Source organism: Agelaius phoeniceus, chromosome 1 (assembly GCF_051311805.1).
Source record: "Agelaius phoeniceus isolate bAgePho1 chromosome 1, bAgePho1.hap1, whole genome shotgun sequence".
NCBI lineage: Eukaryota > Metazoa > Chordata > Aves > Passeriformes > Icteridae > Agelaius > Agelaius phoeniceus.
Window position 1 is genome coordinate 123,069,002 of NC_135265.1, and position 18,457 is coordinate 123,087,458.

The 18,457-nt window shown below is 38.5% G+C and overlaps 1 long non-coding RNA gene across 1 annotated transcript in view; it reads right to left on the reverse strand.

Annotated features, from left to right (window-relative positions):
- Positions 1 to 17,157, reverse strand: part of LOC129119846 (uncharacterized) — a 214,610-nt gene extending 197,453 nt beyond the window's left edge. The window contains exon 1 of the long non-coding RNA XR_008534158.1: positions 17,111 to 17,157. This is a non-coding gene — a long non-coding RNA (uncharacterized LOC129119846). The remainder of the gene's footprint in view (positions 1 to 17,110) is intronic.
- Positions 17,158 to 18,457: the final 1,300 nt, after the last annotated feature.

The following is an 18,457-nucleotide window of genomic DNA, read 5'->3' on the forward strand; positions in this document are numbered from 1 at the left end:
CACAGACTCCACTGGGTACTTCTTTTCTAGAGGTTTCAGGTGTTCATTGTAAGAAGAACCGTAGCAGAGGTAGCAGAGAAAAAAAATTTCCATGTGAGAAGTGGGAAAGGATTTCTATAACAATTAAGCATGTGGGCTTTGTAATGAAAAGGCTATTGCTAACCTCTCCTTCCATCTCTGTGATATCAAAGAAGAAGCTCCGTACTTTGAATATAGTATAAATACTATAAATAAGGTAAAAAAATTACATCTGCATCCCATAAAGTATTTTCATCAATTCAGTCAAATAAGAGTCTATAAGCAAAGCATTATACAGATTAAATAACAAGGTTCAGATACCCTCGTTTAAGCCCGCAGAGCTCTGTGATACTTCTCAGGAGAATACCTACCATTTTAAGTGCATTATATTCATTATTCCTTTCCTCCCCCTCCTTTCTTCTTACATTTTAATTCATTTTGCAGCTTTCTCTTCATCACATGGGCTTTTATTTTCAAATAAGCCATTTGTGCAGTATCTTTTTCAATGTCTTTGGAAAATTTAAATATATAATGCAGCTACACTCTCTTTATCTGTCATGCTGGCAATATCTTCAAAAAGTCTAGTGTATTTGTAAAGCAAGTGCAGCTCTCCTAGCATTCTTACTGCATCTTGTTAACTAATCCCCTTGTCACCACCTTACTTTCACTTTCTTCTGTCACAAATTAATCCATCAGCAATCATGTAATTCGAATGATCTGGTTTCCTTCTCTTTCCGTGAAGTGACATTAACTCGCATTTGAGTTGTAAGAAGGGTGCACAGATTTCACAGAACAAAATATAATCAAATCTTACTACTTTTAAATGCTACTTGAGGGCTTTGCTCGCTACCATGCAATGCTGTCGAGGATATTTAAGAACCTAGACAGAGGCAAAATGCAGATTGGTTAAGATGTGGGATCCAGACCTTGATGGAGCCAGCATAAAATTTCCCATTGACTTTGCTCCCAGGGCAGCACAGTCCTCTGCTGGGTGCAAGAGACTTCATTTTCTAGTATTCTGGGGAGGTGAAAGTAGGTAACACAAAAGTGTCATGTTAAACTGAGAAGGAAGAAACAAGACTGGTATTGTCCCATATAAAAACAGAGAAACAAACAACACCAGAAATAAAGTCCCTCAACACAACAGACCTGAGCACGTGTTGCTTATGAAAATAAAACATGCAAGATTGGGGAGTCACCTGCAGCTAGACTTTTGGGTTTTCTGGACTGCTACAAACTGTACCATGCTACTAGCAGGCAGAAACAGCTCAAGCAGAAACTAAAGCCATGAGCAACTGCTGCCACCTTGTTTCAAATAGGAAACAAAGGACTGTGAAAACAATAACAAAAAAAAAATAGTTTCAACAGGTAATCCCATTTTCCAGTTGACTAGAACCACTTGACTTTTGTCCTTGCTTTTTACAGTATGTCCCAAATAAACAAAGGTCTCATGTAACACACATCTTGCTGAGGGCTCTTGCAGATAGAGATAGGGGACTTGTTTCCTGTTGTATTGAATTTCCTTTAGCTGTATACTCCAGTGCAAAATAATTGTAAATATTTTTGAACTCACCTTGATGGCACTTATATGCCTCTTGCTTTTTATCATGAAGCATGTGCAACAATGCAATGTAAAAGACATCTGAGAATTAGTCCTAAATATTGGCATATTAACTTTTTCCCAACTGACTTACTGAAAACCTCCCAACAACCTTTACAACCTTTCATTTCTTTAATGTCTTTCATTTCATCAAAATTTTTGAAATTAGGAACTTTAAACAGTTTCACATAAATATTATATCTTAGAATTCTGGGGAGGACTTAGCTACACCATTTGGAAAGGAGGAGGTCCATAGTAAGGAAAAAAATTGCTATCACGATCTCACATGAGATTGGAGAACCTCATTCAATATGGAATCCTGTACTGTCTTTTATAAAGTTATATGGATGGCTCGCTAGTTTGAAAATTTTTAATATTATAGGCTTTTAAAAATGCATACATTCCCCTCCCCCCCCAGACAAGACCAATTAAAAAAGCTAACAAATATTTTACTTTTATTCTTTTAATCTCCAGTAAGAAGACTAATTTATGCACAGCTCCTCACTTAGGCCAAAATTCTGCTGTTTTCAAGACATATTTGTTACTCAATCTCTTTCAAAATTAAAATTTAGGGGGCCTTTTTTTTTTTATGAGTTTCTTTCAGCTAACTCCTGGAAATATCTAGAAAGCTTTTACAGCCTAAATAATTTCATTTCAGGAAGAATCAACACTCAGGTAAATTCAGACTGCTAAATAGATACGTCTGAATGTTATAAAGGTCTGAATTTGATATGATGAACATGAAAAGGGTTGTTATTGATGCTGTATTGTAATGGAGTCTGTACCAACAGTCTCCCATGCTGAGAAGGAAGACTCATGTTTTATACATCTGATTCATATGATGGCAAGAAAGACACACCCTTGAAGACAGAGATGTTTTATAGTCGTGCAGTTGAGCAAGACGGATGCAAAGAAATTTCTCTGAGAGAAAGAACAGTGTGTGGAGCGAGGAGTTAAAAGATGCAGAGGAAGTGGTTTTTCTAGTAGGCCTCTCAGGTAGAGACCATGTGGGGTGAAGGATTTTGTTAAAGGTCACAGCTAGTGCTGGGGTTCAACACGGAAGCCAAAGAGTGGGATCACCCAGGGAAGAGTGAGGACACCCAGCCATGGACAGAGGTTATGTGAAACCTCACAGGTTGTAGGGGCAGCCCTCCACTCCCCAGAACCAAGAGCATTGTGTCTCCTTGCCTGGCAAGAACTGTTTTGAGCTATTTTCTGTTTTATGTTTATAAGAAAACCCCTCTATAATCTTCCCATGTGGGGATAGGGACTGGGCTTTTCTCAAGAGAGATGGCTTGAATATTACCCACTCTTAAGGAGTCTCATGCCGTGACCCTTCCTGAGTTCCCAGGGGACTATATGCAAATTATGGTCTCTGTAGGTCTCAGTTTCCCTGTCTGCAAACAGAGAACATTTAGTCCAGGCGACTTCCATTGCCCTTGAAGACATCTGAAAAGAAGCAATAGTTGAGTGCAGATATCTACTAAATATTAGTGCTGTTAGAAACAGGTTATAAAAGCTGTGTGGATCAGCTCCAGAGATGGGTTCGGGCACAGGCAGGAATTTGCAGATGCAAAATGGGCACACACAGCAGTTGCACACAGTGGGGCTCAACTGTTCATTATTATTTTCATGATATTTTCCTGGTTTTATAGTTTTGTTTTTTATTTCAAGCACTAGGCAGTGGATATAAAGTCAATTATTGCCCGTGCATGAAAGTTATGCTTTCTCATTTGCACCTCTTTTATTATGGCAATTGAATTCTCATCATTGACCCATATTTGTCCTTATCCATATGGGTTATAGACTTTTTCAGTTCTTCTCTCCATTGCTGTACTGTATTGATCAAGCAATTTGCAACCTTGTCCTTCCTTTAATGTCATTTCCAAATATCCATCTGTCTAGCTTCCTATCTCTCCCAGGTCAATATTTGGTGGATTCCATCTTTTCCAGTATAGCATGGAATTATTTCTGTATTTAAATGCCACCTTATATACATAAATGTATACTTAAATATATAGTATGTAGAAATTCATGAAGAATCTCCCTGAAGGTGTCAAGCAAACCCTATTGATAAAAGCAAGTGAGATAAAAGGGTAGCTTAAAATAGACAAATAAACAAATAAAAATGATAAACAGAAATTTATATATAGAGGACAGTCCTAATAATTGCCTTCTTCAGCTGTCAGAACAACAAAAAAGCCCAAAGAAAGAGAATAATCTTTCCCTTTGCTGGAGAGCACACATTTATTCCTTTTCTCTGGAAAAAGCTGAATGGTCAAATTCAGATCACTTTTGTATTGGTGTAACACAAGCATTTTCAGAAAAATTATTTTCAGCCTGTGGAAATGATACAAAACCAGATCTGTAAAGCAATGCCATTGCTTTCACTTTCATTTTAATACCACTGTTCTTTTACTCCCCCCTATATAAACTGTATTTTAAGACTAAAATCTTCTGATAAGCCTCTGCTTTTATGAGGAAGAATTTTTACTTCACAGAAAGACAATTTTTACACTTTTTGTGAAAAGTAAAGAGTTTAATTTGCAATATAGTGTACCAACCTCACAAAGAAAAATGGCCCTTTAGTCCTTTAAAAACAATATAGAATTTTGAGAAAACTTTTCTAAAGAAAGGAAATAAATGAAGGCTTGTAAGAGCTTTTCCAATTTTCAGTTTGTTTATATATATATATATTAAATTCATATATATATGTATTTTTATACATACACATAAATATATATATAGGTACCCATGTATATAATTATATAATTATGTATATATTTTATATCTTGTTATTATTTTTGGTAGATCTCCTGCTTTAGCTGCCAAAGCAGTGTCTGAACTCCTCTTGCTACCCTTTTCAGCTTTCCTTAGGTCTCTGTGCTCCTAAATTTGGGATGGACCATAAAAAGTTGCTCACAGAGGCTTAACTGCAGGATTGGGACCTTGATGTATAGTAAATGTCAGCCTGCAAAACTCTAGTGTGCTTCCTAGCATTGAATTTGAAGATTCTGCATGAGTCATTGAAATTTTTTTTTTTTTTGTAGCTTTTTCACACAAATTTGTACCTAGTACCTCTCTAAGTTTGCATGGGAGGCAGAGGGCTGAAAGCAGAGGAGCAGCGATGTGCTCCCACCTGATATTGGCTCAGATCAGTGGAAGAATGTTCGTATAAACAAAGAGCTGCAGGCCATGTCAGAGCCCCTTTCCTCTGCTTAATCCACAGCTCAGTTAAGAAATAACACATTTTTCTTCATTCAGGACACCTTTTATCTTTTTTCTGTCTCATGTGTCTGTGGGGTGTTTTCTTTCTCCTCTTTGCTTTTGAACTGCTGCTGAATGTTGATGAGAGAGTACTTAGGCCAATCCTAGAGTGATTTTACAATATTGTAGGCTTTTTTATCCTTCAGGTCTGGCAGTACCGGATTCCTGCATTTAAGAACACCATGTGGCTTAAATTGTCTGAATACTGGATGCTGTCCTATGATGACACCTTTCCTCAACTCTCTTGAGGAAAAAAGATGCTTTAGAAGACAAGGCAGAAACGTTTCTCAGTGAATTTTGCAAAAGAACAAAACTACTCTGTCTTTGCCTTGCGAGCAAAAATCACAGGACAGAGTCATATTGGAGAGGAGAGAAAACAGGTTCAGCACTGGTGTTCTGGGTCAGTAGGTTCCAAATGTACACTTACTTTTACATCTGTTGCTCTGATTTATAGACAAGGTGGAGGTTAACTGTTTTCTGTTTTCCTTTTGCTACAACTTCCTCTGCGCTCAGAGCATATGCTTTCTTGATAGTATTTAAAAAGAACCCTTGGGTTACTTTTTTGGGGCTGAGATATTTGCCTAGACATGTTGAAAAGCCCCGTTTTAAAATTGTATCTTCTATGCCTGTTAAAAAGCCCAGCAACCATTCCTGCTCAATTCTGTTTTCTAGGATCTAGCTGCACTTTTAGCAGCAGTGGTTAATAAACCATACGTGCCCCAAAATCTTGTTCCCACTGTAGCTGTGACTGCTGGGAGTGCTGGATAGTTGATGCTTTTCTGTGCTGGTTTTTGCTAGAGAGGTGAAAACATTAAAGCCAGCTCTGCAGAATGGCAGCAAATGAGGTATAGCCTGATAGAAAAATGCCAAGAGAAAATTTGCCAAGACCAAGGGAACTACAGGGAGTCTTGGACCAGGTGGGTTGAGATTTAGCTAACACAGGGGCAGGTACAAACCCCTGCTTCTGTCCTGCATTGATGCACTTCTGCTGCAGGAAGGGTAGGCATAGGAAAAATAGTTCCTTTTCTCTGTATCATCTGAAGATTCTACCAGGCTTATACCATAGAGAAACCTTTTCAGAAAGCTGTTGAAAAGAATGGTATCTAGGAGTGACACTTTCCCAAAGCTGCAAGGAAATGTGCTGGTACCAGTTAGCAGGGGAAAATATTTGCCCAAGGGTTTTGTTGTAGGGCAGATTCCCTGATGTAACCTAATCAGTAGAACAAAAAGTCTATTGTGGACTACTTATGTGCACCCTTAATGGGATGTATGCAAATCCATTGGCCTTAATGGCACTATTCATGTATGCAAAGGTGGACACCCTGCTTTAGGCCTCCCAGTCAAGCCATTTTGTTGTCAGTTCAGCAAAAAAGCAAAGCATTTCCCCCAGCTCTTACCTTGGCTACATTTGCAAAAGTGCTGGTAGGAAAAATCAGAAATGAAGAAATAATATTGAATATTTATAATGAAAAGATGGAGGCCTTGTTGGCAAAGATAATAGAAAGCAATAATTTCCATGGAATTTTATTTTGGTGACTTTTTAAGAAGCTCAAACCGTAAAAAACGCTGCAGTAACTGTGAACAGCAAACACTTGATGCAATTTGGGATTTGCATGGCCATTGGAAAGCAAGACATCATCAAAATCAGGGGACCACTTGCAAAGACTGCAAAGATTTTCCATTGAGTCTTTTGAGATAATGCATTTCAAAAATCATGCCTTGTTTGAGCACTGGTGGCTTGAAGAATACAATTCACAGAGTCAAATATCAGAATCTTCTGTATTGTAAAGTAGACAGCAACAGACATTTCTCAGTAGAAGTGTGTAAAAACGCTGTGATCTGTCTTGTAATGGATATCTGTCTATGAGGTAATTCTACCATCTTGCAATTACATGCCTGAAGACATTAATAGCATAAAGCATATTTTAAAAGTAATTGGTAAACCTATTAATTTCCACATCTCCATGTTTTTGTCATTTACCATGAAATACTTAACTGGCTTTTGCATTGTTTCAAAAGACGTGTCCATATTTAAATAGAAACCTCCTTTCATTGTCCATGCTGCATGTTTCATTTTATCTGTATGAGAAATGTGAAACTAGGGAATTAATAATTATTTCACTTGGAAAGGTATGAAGCAAATTCCATTGCCTTTGTCTGATTAGAATCTTCCCTGCTGGTTTAATTAAAAATGGCCATGTGACAAGCAAAGAAAGCATCTCTCCTTTGGGGTGGAGGGGGGAGAAGGGAATGGTATTGTATTTTCTGGTAAACAGTGAATCCTGAAGCTCCAGAGTTGTAAAATTTAAATGCTTAATGCAAATGAAAAATGCAGACTCAGGTCAGCTATAGACAAATGTCACTAGACTGGATGGAAAATGCACTGCAGGCAGAAAAGATGACATTTATCAGTCATCCATACATCAGTAACTAAAACAATTTTAGGGTTGTCTAGACAGGCATCTATTATTCCTTAAATTTAAAAGCTTTAGTAGAAAGACAACAGCAAACGCTCTATTTATATTTAGGTGTTTTTCAATTTGTTGTGGGGTTTTTTTTCTTTTTTTTTCTACATGAAACAAGACAGGAAAAGGAAAAATCATAGTTTTCAAAATGAAAAATACAAATTTGTTTTTCTTTCTCTTTGACTTTTTTTTTTAAATATTTTTTTTTTTTTGCTCTCTGGGTAAAGGAGATTTTCTTGGCGTGTTCTGAAAGCAATTTAAGTGAATTATCAGAGTGTGCATGCAATGCTGGCTGTAATTATTACAGTACAGCCCTGTAATATTGAGCTTAATTACTGTGTACAGTGTTTGGCCTTTATGTTTTCTGCTTAATTTACCCTGTATAGTTAACGTGAATTTAGTGAAATAATTATGCACCTTTTGGGTTTTTTTCAGAAAAAGGGTATTTATATTTTCAGGAGAGAAAAACTAGAATAGATGCAAATATTAAAGTAAATCATTCTGGCAGATGGATCCCTTCCCTCTGTTGCTTATGTAGAGCCACAGTTCTGCATATATATATTGATACACTGAATTACAGTCTGTGAATTTAGATCTGTGAACTGTCCCATTAGCAGCCACAGGAAAACTTGCAAGATTCAATTTCAACTATATATTTTCACTACTGTTTTTTTCTTTTAATTTTTACTCCATATGGTAGCATGCATTTTTGCAAAAATGTGCACAAAATTGCAATTATTCTCTCTACAATGCAGAGCGTATACCACAGTTTTGGAACGAATTAAATTATTTTTGTGATAAAATTTTTCACACTTCTCCTTTAAGATTAATCTTTGGATATGCTATATTTAAGCAGAAACAGTATAGCCCAGCCCATCTGCAGACAGTTCTCCATTAATACCTCTTTTGTTTTCAGATCTTGCTTTTCTTTCAGGAGGAAACAGTGTCAGGTTGCCTCTCTGGCAGCGGGGCTGGATGGTTTGCTAGTCAAACCCTGGGCCTTACTGCCAGTGCTTTGGAGCCCTTCAAATGTAAGGAGAGCTCTAGATGTCCCATGCAGAGCAGGGAAACTGAGTAGTGGAGCATCTTGATAAAAATACAGAAGCAAATGATGCTGCTTGCACAGTGGGCCTCAGAGTGCACTGACTTTGGAAAAAATGGATGCTTTTAATGGGCCACAATGAAACACAGACTGCTCGTAAAGAAGCTGCAAGAAAATAATTAAAAAGTGAATAATATAAAATAAAAATCAAGGGGTTCAGCTGTGAATATGCCATCACATTCACTGCCTTTCAGGAAAGTTGTGACAACTCTACGCATTGAAAGGGTTGGGGACTTGGTTTAGATTTGCTCTGTTTTTTCCTGCATACAGCTCCTCCAAAGTTCTTACATTCTGTGTCTGCTGGGAAGAGGTGATGTATTTGTATGACATCATGATTCTCATATTTTGTCATCTTGGGAATGTTGAGGTAAAGGTAAAGAAATTGAGGCACAGAGGGATTTTGGTAACCATGCCCTGGAATCACTCATGTCTAGCTGCATGAGCAATAGCAACATGTGAGTGTCTGAAAAGAACATTAAAGCAATAAAATATATTACAGAAGCACAAATGAATACCTAAATAAATTGTGGATACAGTAACTTCCCATATCTTTAACCTGGCAGAGGTCATAATTTCATCAATGTGTCCAAAGGGCAGGAGTAAAGAGGATGGATCCAGGCTCTTCTTGGGGGTGCTGAGCAACAGGATAAGAGGCAATGGGCTGAAACTGATGCACTGGAAGTTCCACCTGGATATAAGAAAGAACTTCTTCACTGCGCAGGTGACAAAGCATTGGAACAGGTTGCCCAGAGAGGTTGTAGAGTGTCCTTCACTGGAGATATTCAAGAATGACCTGGATACCAATCCTGTGCCACGTGCTCTAGGATGACCCCGCTTGAAGCAGGGAGGCTGGACCAGACAAACTGCTGTGGTCTCTTTCAATCTTACCCATTCTGTGATCCTGTGAAAATTCTGAATGAATATGAAAATTCAGACACCTTTTGATAATAAACATATATAATTTTGGCAGCTTTATCTCTTGCTTAGATGAATGATCTTGCCAGTATTAGAGGGTGCTGTTCTCTGAGAGAGCTGCCTCACCTGATGAACAAACAGAAACAGCCAGCCTCTCAGCTTTGATCTCGAGAACAGAGCATGTGTTCTGGTTGAAAAGGGCCGCTGCACGGCTCGTTCCCGCTGGGAGCAGCGGGAGGCTGCGGCGGGGTCGGCGCTGCCGCGGCCGGGCCGCCCCCGCTGCCCCCGGGCCGCGCTCCCCGGGGCCGCTGCGCTGCCCCCCGCTGCCCACTAGGTGGAGCTGCAGCAATAGGATTCCCTCCCGCGGCTGAGGCGGCGCCAGCCCCGAGCCGCGTTGGAGGGCGACGTTCGGTTTAACAATTCAAATGTATTCCTGTTAATTTGTGTTTGATAAAGGTTCAGGAGTCTTTTGTTGTGTGTCTAGTTAGCCTGCGTGTTACACTCAGAGCGTTTGCAAATTTCCTGTTTGATTGTGAGCCTTACTGTGAATTTTTTATGTGACTGGGTACCTGTGCATATTTGTTTATCCATGTGTCTCTGTGTGTGTGTGTGTGTGTGTGTGTGTGTGTGTGTGTGTGTGTCTGCATTTGGTGGGTATATAAAAGGCAGGAAGAGAAATCCGTGCCTACACCGTTGCTATTCTCATGAAGGAAGTGGCAAAGCACAGAATGATGCCTAGCCTGTACACAATGCAAATATATTATTCACAGCCAGGTGGGGATTAAGGATTTGACTGTCTTCTATGTACAGATCAGTGGGTCTAGTGCTCAGAACCCAAAATTGAGACAGGACAGTGTTTAGCGTTCAGAAGCCCTCTTTTTTTCTCTCTGTTTTCCTCTTGGCCAGTTTGTTAAAGTGGGAGCTCAACACCCTCATGCCAGTCTTTAGCATCTAGTTATCACATCCTCTTTTTAAAGGGTCCAGACCTCCTATGGTAGATATCTCTAAACAATGAAAGGCTGAAAAAAGACGAGGAAAATTCACACGTGGTGGATGTACAAGTGTGCTTACCCTTAGGGTTGACAGCAGATTCAGGGCTACTGTTGTTTGAATGGAACTGCCTGCAATTTGTTACTCAGGTTCATGACCATACATCTCCTTTTAGATTTTGGCCATTTGTGGAGGGCAGGATACTTGAACTGGGCAGGCATATCCTTTCCCTTCCCTCCTGGGAAAAGGATTTCAAAATTTTAATTCAGATGCAAGATCTTCTGGCACTATCTAAACGTTTGCTACCTCTGACTTGCTTGGCTGCGGTGAGCATCTGTAGGGATCTCAGGGTTCAGCAAGTAGTATTCGCAGAATCACAGGAACACAGAATCACAGAATCACAGAATCACAGAATGTGTGTAAGATTCAAAGGGAGAACAATGGGCTATCTGGTCCAACCCCCCTGCTCCAGCAGGGTCATCATGGTGCCCATTGCATAGGATTGTGTCCAGACAGCTCTTGAATAACTCCAGTGAGGAAGACTCCACAAACTCTCTGGGCAGCCTGTTCATTGCACAGTCACCCACACAGTAAATTTTTTTCTCATATTAAGGTGAAACATCCTGTGCATCAGTTTCTGCCCATTGCCTCCTGTTCTCCATGCCCTTGGCAGACACCTATATACATTGAGTTGGTCCCCTCTCAGCTGTTTCTTCTCAAGGCTGAACAAGCCCAATTCTCATCTCTGTAACCCTCTGTTGGGCTCACTCAGGAAGCTCCATGTCTCTCTTGTACTGACAGGCCCAGAACTGGACACAGCACTCCAGATGTGGCCTCATCAGGTCTCAGTAGAGGGGCAGGACCACCTCACTCAACCTGCTGACAGTGCTGTTCCAAATGCACCTGAGGTTGTCACTGGCCTCCTTTGCCACAAGCGCCCATTGCTGGCTCATGGACAAATTTGTTTAAGTTCAAAATGTGAATGATCTGTGGAAGCAGTGTTGATATTCAACCTCCAGAATTTGCACTGCCTTCTTTTTTGTTGAGAGATGTATTTCTGACTAATTAAGTCCTCTGTAGTTTAGACCTTGTGCAAAATTTGTTTATTCCTCTTTTGGTGCTGGGTCTACCATGAGACTGTTATCTGACATTCCCAACATAAGTCTGGGTAATTTTTGAGATGTCATTGGAGAAAGTATTTAAATCTTGTGACTTGTTTTAAGAATCCTGGCCAGGTATCAGAAGTTCTTCTGTACTTTACAGTGCAGCATCAAGGACCAAGGGCTGATGAGCCAGCAGTACTTTTTATGTGAGAGCCATAGAGCCATGATAACGTGCATGCATGGTGAGGGGTATGGGTGGGGGTCTCCAGTCTTCAGTGCAGCACGGTCTCAGTCTGAGGTAGGTAGTCTGATTTCCATTGCATAAATTGTTTTTGTAACTTTAGACCTTGCTAGGCTTACAAATGCAGAGATAGGGAGGGACACTGGGAAAAAAATATGTTTGGCTGACGAAGTGGCTGACACCTCTTTACACAGGTGGACTTTATGATGAAATTAATAAATTTCTTAATCAAATGTCTTCCTGACTACATTGGTAAAACCAGTGAGATTATTTAGAAATACCTGCCTAAAATGTGTCCATCTGAGGGATGTGCCATCCCTCCAGCATTGTTCAGCACTGCTCAAGAATACAAGGGATTCTTTGTGTACTCTTTGAGTGGCAAACCTTGAACATTGACTTCTTAATTCATAGGTCAGCATATAAACATACCTGAACAGCTTCAGCCTACAAACACAAGGTTGTGTTACTACTTGGGTGTTTCTGTTTTGAATTTTCACTGTGACTGCATCTCTCCTTGCATGACAAAACAAGAGCTGGAATTTAACACCAATTTTTGTGCTCAAAGAATGCAGAGTGATCTTTTCCCACCTCCTTGTTTCTTTCTATCTTTTTTTTTTTTTTTTTAACTTCAGGCAAAGTTGCTGAACTGCTGTAGTCAGACTAAAGTAGGAAGCACAGAAGGACTTCTGAAATGACATTCTATCAACAGGAGAGTGCCTGTCTCTCTTCTTTTCTTCTTTTACTTTAAACTACGCTGTAAGGTTAAGAAAAGGTAAGAGGGTTTTAGAGGCTTTTGCCTGCAGTATAATGGATGAAAGAACTGCAGAAAATGGGAGAAAAATTTCGGGAAATTTTTCTGAGCCCCAACAAAAATGACCAGTCTTGAAAAAATCTGTGAAACTGAGACTCTTATGGCATAACTAAGTAAATTGCTAACAAGACTGAGATAGGCTATGTGAGCAGTTCAGATGTGACTGTCCCTGGTACTGTGCACTTTTTCACAATTCATGTTGATTTTGAATATTAATTTTAGATAAAGAAATGTGTTTCTTTATGTAAACATTGTAAAGGGTTAAAAATTATGCATGAGGTGTACCTTATGGTGATTCATTGGAGTAAGAATGACAGGATGTTCCTACTGTGTGCAGTGGTGATGAACATAGTAGTAAGAGACTAGCTGTAGCATAATTTTTCCTTTCTTTTCTTTCTTTCTCTTTCTTTCTTTCTTTCTTTCTTTCTTTCTTTCTTTCTTTCTTTCTTTCTTTCTTTCTTTCTTTCTCTCTCTCTCTCTCTTTCTCTCTCTTTCTCTCTTTCTCTCTCTCTTACTTTCTCTCTTTCTTTCCTTCTTTCATTCTTTTTCTTGTTTTCAGGCTGGTTTTTGAGCTACAAAGCCCTAGGAACGCCATCTGTCCAATTAATGGTTGTTACAAGGTTTGCATTACCTAATGTAATTAAAATGGAACAATCTTTTAGACCGCCTTTCCTAAGACATAAGCCAAAGTAGAAACCCCTTGTGATGGTGGAAAGATGCCATTCCACCAGGAACACGTGCTGCTCAGCAGCAGGAGGCTCCACACAGCAGTCGACCATCATTATAGCTGTGCATTACAGCCATGCTTCTGGAATGGATGGGAGAAATCTCCTGCCAGGAAAAAGGTGCGTCTGGGAAAGAGTAAGCTACATATTATTTCACTTTAGGTCCTGTAAAAGCCTAACCCGCCACTCTTTGAAGACTAGTACCTGTATTTATGTAAGTGGTATAATGCAGGGAGACCTGTAGGCAATTAGCCTACATTCATTGCATAATCAAAGCTGTTGAGAGCTTGCAAACTAGTAAAACATTTGTGAGGAAAGCAAGTATCTAAACATTATAGGGCTATTTAATTTAATTTTGACTGGATCTGGTAACCTAAAGCAACAATTGGACACTGCTGCTGCTGCAGCAGTTATGGTTATAAAGGCCAAAACCAGAGAGGTCCCCTCTTTCATGCTGATTATCCAAGTTAAGTAATCAAATGAGAAGTTTTAATTGGCATATCAGTTGGGAAAGTCAAGTCAAGTCACTTCTGACATTTCAGCTCACAAGCACTCATAGGAACGTCTTTCATATGTTTGGTCTCAGAGAATTCTCAATGTGTAGTGTCTGGTGTGGGTGGAATAGAGCAGAGGATAATGCATTCTGATATCATGAGACCATCAGAATCTACATTAGCTGAGATGCAGAACCTTTCCATAATTATCTGTACTTACAGAAGGGTGTTTTGATGAAAGAAATATAATTTGCAGGCAAATATACAGGATGAGGTGAACTTGAAATAGTGATATTTTCACACATTGCTTTCCCAGCTATAAGCAACCCTCTTGGCGCAAGATGTTATTCTGCCTACTGTGATTACACATTCATTGCACCCACTGGTGAGTAAACATGTACCCTTTATTTTTGGTAATAGAAGAATTAGTAAGCTTCCTAATGTATGTGAATGTATGCAGCCATATTGTTTATTGAAAAATAACAAAAATATTATCTAGAAGGGAAATACATGAGTATTTAATTTTTCTTCCACTTGACAAAGTGTGAGGCTGTTGGGGTAAATTAAGTTCCACCCATGGTGTAAAACTGGGGCAGGGAAGGAGAGGTTCAGGCCAAACACGCTGGCATAGTTTAACATAGTGTCAATCTAGAAGGGAGGCTGTTGATCCTCTGATCATTGCTAGAATATAGTGTAATGGTTCCTTTGACACCTTTGTCTTTTATTTCATCAGTATGTAGTACATGACATTTTGTACTCGTGAAAGGTGCTGAACTGACAGGCCTTGAGACTGAAGTCTTCTCTTTGTACACATATCAGACGATACATAGACAAACACAGCAGCCCCTCTCTGCCTCTTTCTCTGTCTTTCCCACACTTCAACCGCTGTCTCGCTGCAGCTCTCTCGCATGACCACCATTTGAAGTGAAAAGATCCTCCCATCTCTGCAGCCACTGCTTGCTGCTAATATTACCAGCAAGGTTGCTACCCTGAGTGAGTTCTGTGGGGCTTTTTTTTTTTTTTTTGTGATACAGAAATGTATTTCCATGAATTTAGGTAATTCCAACTCATTTCATGTGGGTCACAGACTGTCCATTAGTCTGTAATATCTTTAGGTTACCAGTGACCCGCACTAGACTTGATCTGGTAACCTATAGCACAGGTAAAATGCTCCATATCCTATTTTCACTCCTGCTCATATATGAATTGTTCAGTATAAGGTTAATCATGCATACAAGAGAATTTTTTTTCTCTCTGAAGTGCACAGTAGATCTGTGTTTTTTCTCCTTGCAATCTGTTTGGAGCAGACAAAGGGAGTCATTAATGGGCAAAGTAGAAATTAAAGTTAATAAATTTGTGTCTTTATTCACACAGCACAGAATTCCCATTGGGAATACTGGATCCACCATACAGATCAGAGAGAACAATTTTGCCTGCAGTATGGACTTCCAATGGTTTTACCATTCTTGCACTTAGAGGGAAGAAAAATGTGGGGGAAGGAGTTATTGTCTCCTCTCAGTTTTTAATAATGTGACCTTATGGTGAAACAAAATATGAAACTATCCACGTTCATAACCAACAGCTTGCAAAACTTAACTTCAAAGTGTATAGTTAGTTTCTGAAGTTTGCATTTTCCCAATGTATTTTCCATAGATACATTTTATCTTTGTCCATCGGCTCCTTAAAAATAAAATAGTGCAAGTTTGAGAAAAAAAAGTTGCTGTCCTCAAATGAAAACCCACACATAATAAACCTATAACTTTTGTGTAATTTGCATTTAGCAGCAGACTATCTTGGGGTGGGATGGTGGTAGTGCAGGCACAAGGTTCAAAATTCCTGGAAAACAGATTTCTAATGAAAATTTTGGGCAAGGTCTCTCTGTTGCAAGTTACTTAAGTTTTTTTCAAAGAATATTTCAAGGACATACACTTCATATAACTTGTTAATTGTCATATTAATTATTGAACAAAACCAGTAATATAAAAGAAATAAGTATATATATTTGTGAGAAAGACTGAAAAATAACAGGGTTCTTAAAATATTTTTTACCTCTAAAATGACATAGGATGAGTTTAATATTTTTGGTAGTAGCATCATATTCCTATTCCACTGACTCATACAAGGAATCATATGAGCATGTACTTAAATTATTTTTGTCAGGACTGCCGCTGCATTAAGGATGTGTTTAGTGATTAAGGGTAAAAAACTGCCCCCTATCATTTTTCACACTTGCATTTACTCATACTTTCAGACTTGTCTCGGCTAGATCAAGTAAATTTTCCCTGAAAGATTGAGAACATATACAGCCCCACTCAGTCACAGTCCAGAAGGAATTCAGTTATTTCAAGAAGTCTCATTACACCAGATCCTTCTATTGCCTCCTGTTATTTATCTTTCAGTACTATCACCTTTTACTACCCTTTCTTCTTCCTTAATTCAAATTAATAAAGTCCAGCAGTGAATGATTCTTCAGTTCCTTTGAAATTTCTTTTGAAAGAGTGAGAAGTCCTCAAAAATCACAATACTCATAAAATGGTTGAGGGAGAAAAAATCCTTTATTCTTTCCTCTAGACTTCAGTGACACTATGAAGTTTCACATAATTTGCAGACTGCATCTCATAAAATACTGGCAAAATTTATTCAATTCAAATTAAATAGATGTAGCACAGAGTAATCTTTCTCTATTAAATATGTCACTTTTTGCAATTGTTTCTTAATATCCCGCACAGCTTCCATCTAAGATTAGCACTTTCTTTGCTGCCACAGTTTCACTAACCTACTGAATTATTCACTGAAGCATAACCTTCAGATATCAGGTTAGAAAGACCTTGATTATGGCAGGAAGTGAACTGTATAAACCATTTTTCTTTAAAAGAAAATTTCTCAGTATAGAAAAGTCTGAAATGAGATAAGTATTAAATGTGTGTAAAAATTAAGTTCATAACTGATAGGAATTTAGTCAGCTGTGACATTCCTGTATTTTGTTTATAATAATGTACAATAACATTCTAGATACCACTTAATAGTGTAAAGCCACGTGCATTTTCATGGTGCTTATTTAAAGTACAAACCAGGGTATCCATGTTGGTCTCAGATGTAAAGTAGAGATGTGGAATCTCTCACACAGATTTAACATACTGGACAAAGGATATTTACATCCAATTCCTGATTTTGTCCCACTTCCTGAAGATTACTTTTAAGGATCTCTCAGCTCCAGAAACCAGAAAATGGTGACAGAGTGGAAAGCTTCACTACAACGAACCACTGTTATTGCCCAATAATTTGTGCCAATCCACTGTTGAAAGGTCATTTGAGCACCTACCAAAGAGACAACAGCTTTGGGAAAGCTTCCTTTGCAAGGGTTGAAATACAGACTCACCACTCACTTGTCTGCTTCTCATGACCTGTCCAATGGCACTCAGGAGCTGAAACGTAATTGTGAAGTTTTAACAGGCTTTTAGAGGTACTATGATAGCAAAATGTCAGGGCAAACAACATTCTACAAATTATTCTGCTAGTCAAGCGTACAAATTTTCATAATGACTTGACCTAGAATAGGAACAAAATGTGTTTTCCTAACGTGGGTGATAACTGCATAATTATGCAACTGATTCTGCTAATATTATTAGCCTTATGTTACTTTCCCAGATGTCAGAGAAATGGCACAGAAGGAGAAAACAGGTGGCAAGTTTGTTGGATGTTGCATATTAGTGCAGTTCATAACAGAATTTTCTATGCAGATTTGTTGACCGCGGTTTGAAGGACTGTAAGACAAACACGCTGCACAAGGATTTAACGTTTTGGGTGTAGCAGGGGCTCCAACAAATGTTGTGCTGCACTGTGAAATGTTCAGTTTCTAAGATGAGTTTAAACCTCTTGTTTCCTGATCTCTGTCTCTCTTTCTCCTGGTGTTGTTTTTGGTTTGCAGGGCTTTTTGAACATGTGAGAGTGTTACTTTTAGTCAGCTAAATTTGTATTGAATGTTTATGTGAATTTGTAAGTCAGGTACCATTTTATAAGAAATACAAGTAATGCAAAGAATACTATTGATTTTATAAACTTCTAAGAAAAGAGATATCTGTTGCTTTTCAAGAGCCCTTACACAATAAGAAGCATTTAAAAGCAGTGAGGGGAAGTCATAAAAATTGGGTTGACACTGTGGATATAGAGATTATTTTATTTTTTATGTTTTAATATATATTATGTATACATATGTCATAAGAACACATACAGTTATGTATCCTTGTATACTTTTATTTAATAATTCAAATTTGCATTATTCTGTGTTTATTAAAGAGTTACTCCTTTGACAAAAAGATCTGCAGCTGTGACATTTGAATTGCAGACCAAACAACCATGCAAAAGAATTAAGTTTTCTATTTGGGAAAGAGGCTAAAATGTGTATTTAGGGAAATTGATCATTTTAGATTTAGAAATATATGTTGGAAGACACTGTGGGCACGACTTACAGTATATTGTTCATTTCAGTCAACTGCATCCACTGAAGCTGCCTGGGAATTGTATTGAGAGGGCTTGCAATTCCTAAGTTCCTGCAATTTTTCCTTTTAGTAAAGCATGCTAGTAATCTTGTCAGGCTTAAAATAATTGGAAGCAAAATACAAAATCAGCACTGAAAATGGAAGTAAAAGACAGAAGAGATTGTGGTAGTGGTTCCTCCAATAAAATAGACAAAATGAACATTTCATTATGTGCCTGGTCATTTCAT